The sequence below is a fragment of the Lissotriton helveticus genome, chromosome 8, assembly GCF_964261635.1.
Source record: "Lissotriton helveticus chromosome 8, aLisHel1.1, whole genome shotgun sequence".
Taxonomy (NCBI): Eukaryota; Metazoa; Chordata; class Amphibia; order Caudata; family Salamandridae; genus Lissotriton; species Lissotriton helveticus.
The window spans coordinates 1,705,549,977-1,705,555,976 of record NC_136069.1 but is presented as its reverse complement, the minus strand read 5'-3'; the positions used below and the strand labels follow the sequence as shown (position 1 = coordinate 1,705,555,976).

Below are 6,000 nucleotides of genomic sequence, written 5' to 3'. Positions count from 1 at the left end.
TTGTTCCTCTTCCATCCATGCTCCAACCCCTGAGATAATGACCCTGCCAACCACTTTCTGAATCACGTCTATCAGACTGATGGGTCTGTAATTGGCAGGGTCCTCTCTAGCCCCCTTTTTGAACACAGTGACCACCTCAGTGCCCTTCCAAGAATCTGGCACGGGGTGACCCCTGGCAATGAGGTTCATAATAAGGGCAATTAATTCGGCCCAAGCCCTAGGTTCCTTTATCAAAAGGTCCCCCGGTATCCCGTCCGGTCCGGCCGCCTTCTTCGGGATCAGATGTCTGATAGCCACTTCTACCTCCGAGGGCAAAAATGGATCCTCAAGCTCCCTTATAAGTTCCCCTTCACTACCCCTAGCTGCCGTTAAACAAGGGGCGACTTCAGGTCCACCATATAGTGTCGAAAAATTATCTACCCATTGCTGACTTGTTATGTGGGTGGCTAGTGGCTGTGTGCTCTGTTGCCTAGCTTTATTGATAAGGTCCCAGAATACCCTTGAATTCCTCATGCTGACTGCACAGGTTAAGTCCTGCCAATATTGTTCCTCCCACTCTCGTTTGGCCTGTGCCACTACCCTTAAATAATCCTTCCTAGCCGCTCTGACTAGTGAGGAATCTGTCATGAGTAGGGCAACTGTTAACTCTTGCCTTTTCCCCTTAAACTGGGCCGAGTACCAGGGGTTACTAGAAATGGGAGGTCTATAATTAGTTCTACGGCTTTTCCCTTTAGATGAGAAATATTGGCTCACCTGCTCTATTGTATTTTTATAGGCTGTATCAAAAGCAATGGGCGGCTCCAGGGCACGTCCCAACCCCTGTTGCTGTGCTACCAAGTCCAAGGTCAGATCTACCACAAGAGATTTTATTCTCCCAAGTTGATCTTCCTTTAATTGTACCTTGTCCCATTTCAACCTGCGGTTGCTATTGTAGGGGACCACCTCTTTGGTTGACCTCAAGGGAGCACTCGTCTCCCCACCCTTTGATTTACCCCACCTAAACTTGGTGCAGAGGGGGTTGTGGTCCCTATCCTGTGTAGCCACCACCTCCATATCTATTAGGTCTTTCCACAGTCTAACGTCCAGTAAGATATAATCAATTCTAGATGGACCATTAAGCCTATTGAATGTCATTGCACCAGCCCTATCGGAAATAGTCCTACCGTTGAGTGCTCTTAGGTTGTGTACTCTGGTTAGGGCATTGATTTGTATTGCCCTTGCTGACCATTTACGAATAGGGGAAAGTGACAAAGCTGGGATAGACCATCTAGAGTCTTCCCCCTCAGTACCCAAGGGATCATCCCCGCTAAGAGGTTCGAACGTGCAATTAAAATCCCCACCCACAATAATTTTAGCAGAAGGGGAACAATTAGCTATTGCTGAATCTAAACTCGTTAAAGTTGCTGAGGATGTATCCCCCGGTGCCCCTCTAGTGTAGACATTAAATAATTCAAACCTACTCCCCTCAGCGTATCCCCTGAAAGAGAGATGTAGGATATCTCTACACACAAATTCATGAGTAGCAACGTCCCGATTCAGATCAATTTTGATCCAAACCAGCAGTCCTCCCGCGGGTCTACCCTTCCCACTACTTACTGCAGGGGAAAAGTGTGTAGTATAGCCTGATTTGTATAGTGGGAGCAGGCTCCAGGTCTCTTGGAATAGGCAAACATCAAACTTCTCGATGAATGTGTGCCATTCCGGTAGGGTCATCTTCCTTTTTAACCCTGCCACCTTCCAGGATAACAGGTGTATAACCCTGTGGCCTATAGGAGAAAAACTAGGAGCCCCCTTACTCCCACTCCATCCCCCCTCCTTAGGTATGGGAATGACGTCCACATAGGTAGATGGCTTGGGGGATTCAATGCTACCAACTTTGGTGTCTATACACGGTGCATCTGTCGTGGCTCTAATAATGCTACTATCCGAGCTTTGTACTACCAAGGGACCTGTATGTCCATTATCATTCCTCTTGCCACCCTTAGTTCCTCGAAATCAATGCCCTTTGGGTTAGCCATACTTGGTTGGTCCTCCTTCTCCCCCCATAATCTGTGAACGTCAGTCACAGTCTTCCATACCAGATAGCAATGAGAATCTGTTGCCTGTCTCCAGGGGAGTAAAGGGCCTCAGGTGCTCCATTCTACTATTGGTATTTCTGTTGTTTCTCTGGGGTGCCGTGATCCAACCAAAGGGGTCAGCCGCCTGGACAGGAAGCTGGCCATAAGGGGTATACCTATTACTATATAGTGGAGGAGGGTTAGCATGGGGAGGGTACAGCCCGTTTGAAAAAGATGGGGGAAGCACCACAGATCTCAGGTAAAAATATGTCAGAGCTCGTGGGGTGGTACAATTATCCCCGCTCCCAGTGGGCCAATTTAATATGTAATCCACTGCACGCGGGTCTCTAAAATTGACCACCACCAGGTCGCCCTCAATATCTTTACATCTGCTGCCCAACCAGTTAAGCCGCCTGACATGCACTATCTCCCCGTCGATGTTATGTGAAATAGGCCTATAAGTACACAGCCAGTGCATTATTTTGTTTTTCAATTGAGCATAGCCCTCTCTCTTATTATCTAATAATGGCGGGACCCCGGTCAAGACGACCACAAAAGGCACCGCTTGTGGAGGTATCTCCACTTGTGGCCTTTTGGTCGCTGGAACTCTATTGTGCCTGGCGGTTCCCTGTTCCTCCCGCGTATTTCCGGTGGGGGCCCTTGTCAATCCCCTCTGGGAGTCACCCACTGGCCCTGCTACTGGGATGTTTGGGGGCTTTGGAGGGGTCGATCTTTGGTGTACAGGGTCGGCCCTACCAGGGGGATGTGGCTTCGTCTTGGGGGGCTGGGTTGGAGCTATTGGAGCATTGGTAGCGAGTGGCCTTAAGGTGGTAGCGGGCGGAGCAGCCCCAGTCACCTGGGCCTTGGCTAAGGTAGCCATACTACTTATGGCGGTCTCCAAGATGGTGAGTCTAATCTCAACTTTTTTTATGCTCTCACTAATGGGCAGGAGCAGGGACCTAAGTAAGAATTCCAAATTCCCTAGCGACATGATGGGAGGTAATGCATTGGGTACAGGGTCACCCGGAGTGTTGGCATGGTCTGTGGTGTTAATACCCAAGACCGAAGGAGCCACTACTAGCGGTGTAGGCAGAGTTGGATGAGATTCTGGCACCTCCACTGGTACCATATCAGGGATGGGAAGGGCCTTTGAAACTTTCCCAAAATCGGAATGGGGGATTTTGGCTTTACCCTGCCCTCAGCTTCCTTCTTCTCTTACTTGGAGGTGTACCATGCATCTGTACCACAACAACCTGTTTTGGCTTAGTCTTCCTTGGCTTTGCTGCAGTGGGGGGTCTGGGTGATTAGATCAACAGCCGTACAACTGAGACTGGGAGGGGGGGGGGGGAGTCATTTGCAACCTGGTCGGAAGGTAAACCGGGATTGGGAATACAATCCCGCAATAAAAGAGGAACGCCATCCTGAGATAATGGATCCTCACTAATGTTTGGTGAGCCTCTCTCCTGGGCGACAAGATGAGGAGTGGTGTCGGTAAGAGGCCTGTTTTTCATATTTTCAATAGAGCGACGACGCTCTGCCCTACGCTCAACCAAAGACGTTTCCTTATCACCATTACCCGGGGCCCTAGAGAAATAATTGTACAAAGTCCCATTTCTAGCTGCCGCCACCCTCCCAGTAAGTCCCTCCATAGCCGGTGATGCCATCTCCGTCGCCTGAGTCAAGGTCCACAGTTCCGGGAAAGCAAAGTCGTAAGAGAGTAGGCCCTTCCCAGCCTACACTGGCCTGCGAGGGCCTTAGAGGGCCAGCCCTTTGCCCGGTCTTCACCCTGCGCTTCGTCCCGCGCCGCGGAATGATTAGCCTGGTTTTATCCTCCCAGGCGTGTGGGCGTGTCCGCTGCGGGAAGAGCCTGCAGGTGTGTTTAGATCTGCCTCGCAGTCCCGCAGCGGTGTGGGCGGGTCTGACAGCACTGCCGAGGAGCGGGTGCCGCGACCGGGAGCCAGGAAAGCAGGAAATCCTCCGGTGATCCAAGTCTTCAATGCCCCGTAAGAACTGCCTGTGAGTAGCACCCGCGAAGCGGCGGGTGCTGCGGAAAGTTATACTGGAGCCAGGCGTGGGGGCGTGTCCGCTGCGGGAAGAGGCTGCAGGTGTGTTTAGATCTGCCTCGCAGTCCTGCAGCGGTGTGGGCGGGTCTGACAGCACTGCCGAGGAGCGGGTGCCGCGACCGGGAGCCAGGAAAGCAGGAAATCCTCCGGTGATCCAAGTCTTCAATGCCCTGTAAGAACTGCCTGTGAGTAGAACCCGCGAAGCGGGTGCTGCGAAAAGTTATACTGGAGCCAGGCGTGGGGGCGTGTCCGCTGCGGGAAGAGGCTGCAGGTGTGTTTAGATCTGCCTCGCAGTCCCGCAGCGGTGTGGGCGGGTCTGACAGCACTGCCGAGGAGCGGGTGCCGCGACCAGGAGCCAGGAAAGCAGGAAATCCTCCGGTGATCCAAGTCTTCAATGCCCCGTAAGAACTGCCTGTGAGTAGCACCCGCGAAGTGGGTGCTGCGAAACGTTATACTGGAGTCAGGCGTGGGGGCGTGTCCGCTGCGGGAAGAGGCTGCAGGTGTGTTTAGATCTGCCTCGCAGTCCCGCAGCGGTGTGGGCGGGTATGACAGCACTGCCGAGGAGCGGGTGCCGCGACCGGTAGCCAGGAAAGCAGGAAATCCTCCGGTGATCCAAGTCTTCAATGCCCCGTAAGAACTGCCTGTGAGTAGTCTCTATTCTGAAAGTATCATAATATATGCAGCTGGCCTGAACTCACTATAATGAGACAATGGCCTCCCATGCTGGTCTGAGTAATGCAAATGCCAGCCATTGTAAGAATCACTACCGGGAGGATACTGGCAGCCATATTAGAGTGTGTTTTCTTACTGAACAAATTAATATATACATGGCCTGCAAATGGTGTAGTCCGTTCCAGGGGTCATATATGGCGGCCAGATTGGTATATTGGATAGCAGTTATTATAATGTGTAAAGTTATATGTTATGGCATATGTTCACAAATCAATGCTGTGAACCGCTCATAGAAAATTGCTCAAAAGTGGGTATTTATATGAAAGGTTGTGTATATTCTTGAACAGGTCCAAGCTGATGCTGGGTACTCATGTGATAAGCCAGACTGTGCCATCAATGTCTGGCCTTATTATGCCTGCCGTTGTCCTCATTACAGTTTGACGCTATATTTGTCTACTCATTTGTGTTATAAGTGAAAATCAAGGTGATAGAATGAGAAAGCTTCAGAATGTACTCCAAAATATAGAGAACAAGCATTGGCATAGCCAATGGGTCCCACCTTTGCGAACTTATAAGTGTTTAGCTAGATATTGACTTTGCCTATGTCTTTTAGCTGTGCTGTACAGAAGTATGCAAAAACAACAATTGATGGACAGAATGCAAAACAATGTCATACACTCACCCCAGTACAGAGATTTGGGCCTAAATCCATCGTTTCTTTGCACTCCACACCACCCCAGTTCAGACATGGCCATATGCAAATCAGCCTTGACCCTGTGCCTCATGGGAACAGTCCAGCTCGAACTGCCAAGCCATGTCTTTCCTGGACCGGAATCAAGCATCCTAGGACCGATTTCTGGCTATCAGCCATCTTCAGCCATGATAACTTGACTCCAGTGATGTGGAGAGCATGGGACTCACGTCTGAGCATACCCACCCCACTCAGGGTGACAAATGCAAAAACAACAATTGATGGACAGAATGCAGAACAATGTCATACACTCACCCCAGTACAGAGATCTGGGCCTAAATCCAACGTTTTTTTTTGCACTCCACACCACCCCAGTTCAGACATGGCCATATGCAAATCAGCCTTGACCCTGTGCCTCATGGGAACAGTCCAGCTCGAACTGCCAAGCCATGTCTTTCCTGGACCGGAATCAAGCATCCTAGGACCGATTTCTGGCTATCAGCCATCTTCAGCCATG

General features: G+C 50.7%; 1 long non-coding RNA gene across 1 annotated transcript in view; it reads left to right on the top strand.

Moving 5' to 3' along the window:
* Positions 1-4,750: 4,750 nt before the first annotated feature.
* Positions 4,751-6,000, top strand: part of LOC144773648 (uncharacterized) — a 207,661-nt gene continuing 206,411 nt past the window's right edge. The window contains exon 1 of the long non-coding RNA XR_013600043.1: positions 4,751-4,763. This is a non-coding gene — a long non-coding RNA (uncharacterized LOC144773648). The remainder of the gene's footprint in view (positions 4,764-6,000) is intronic.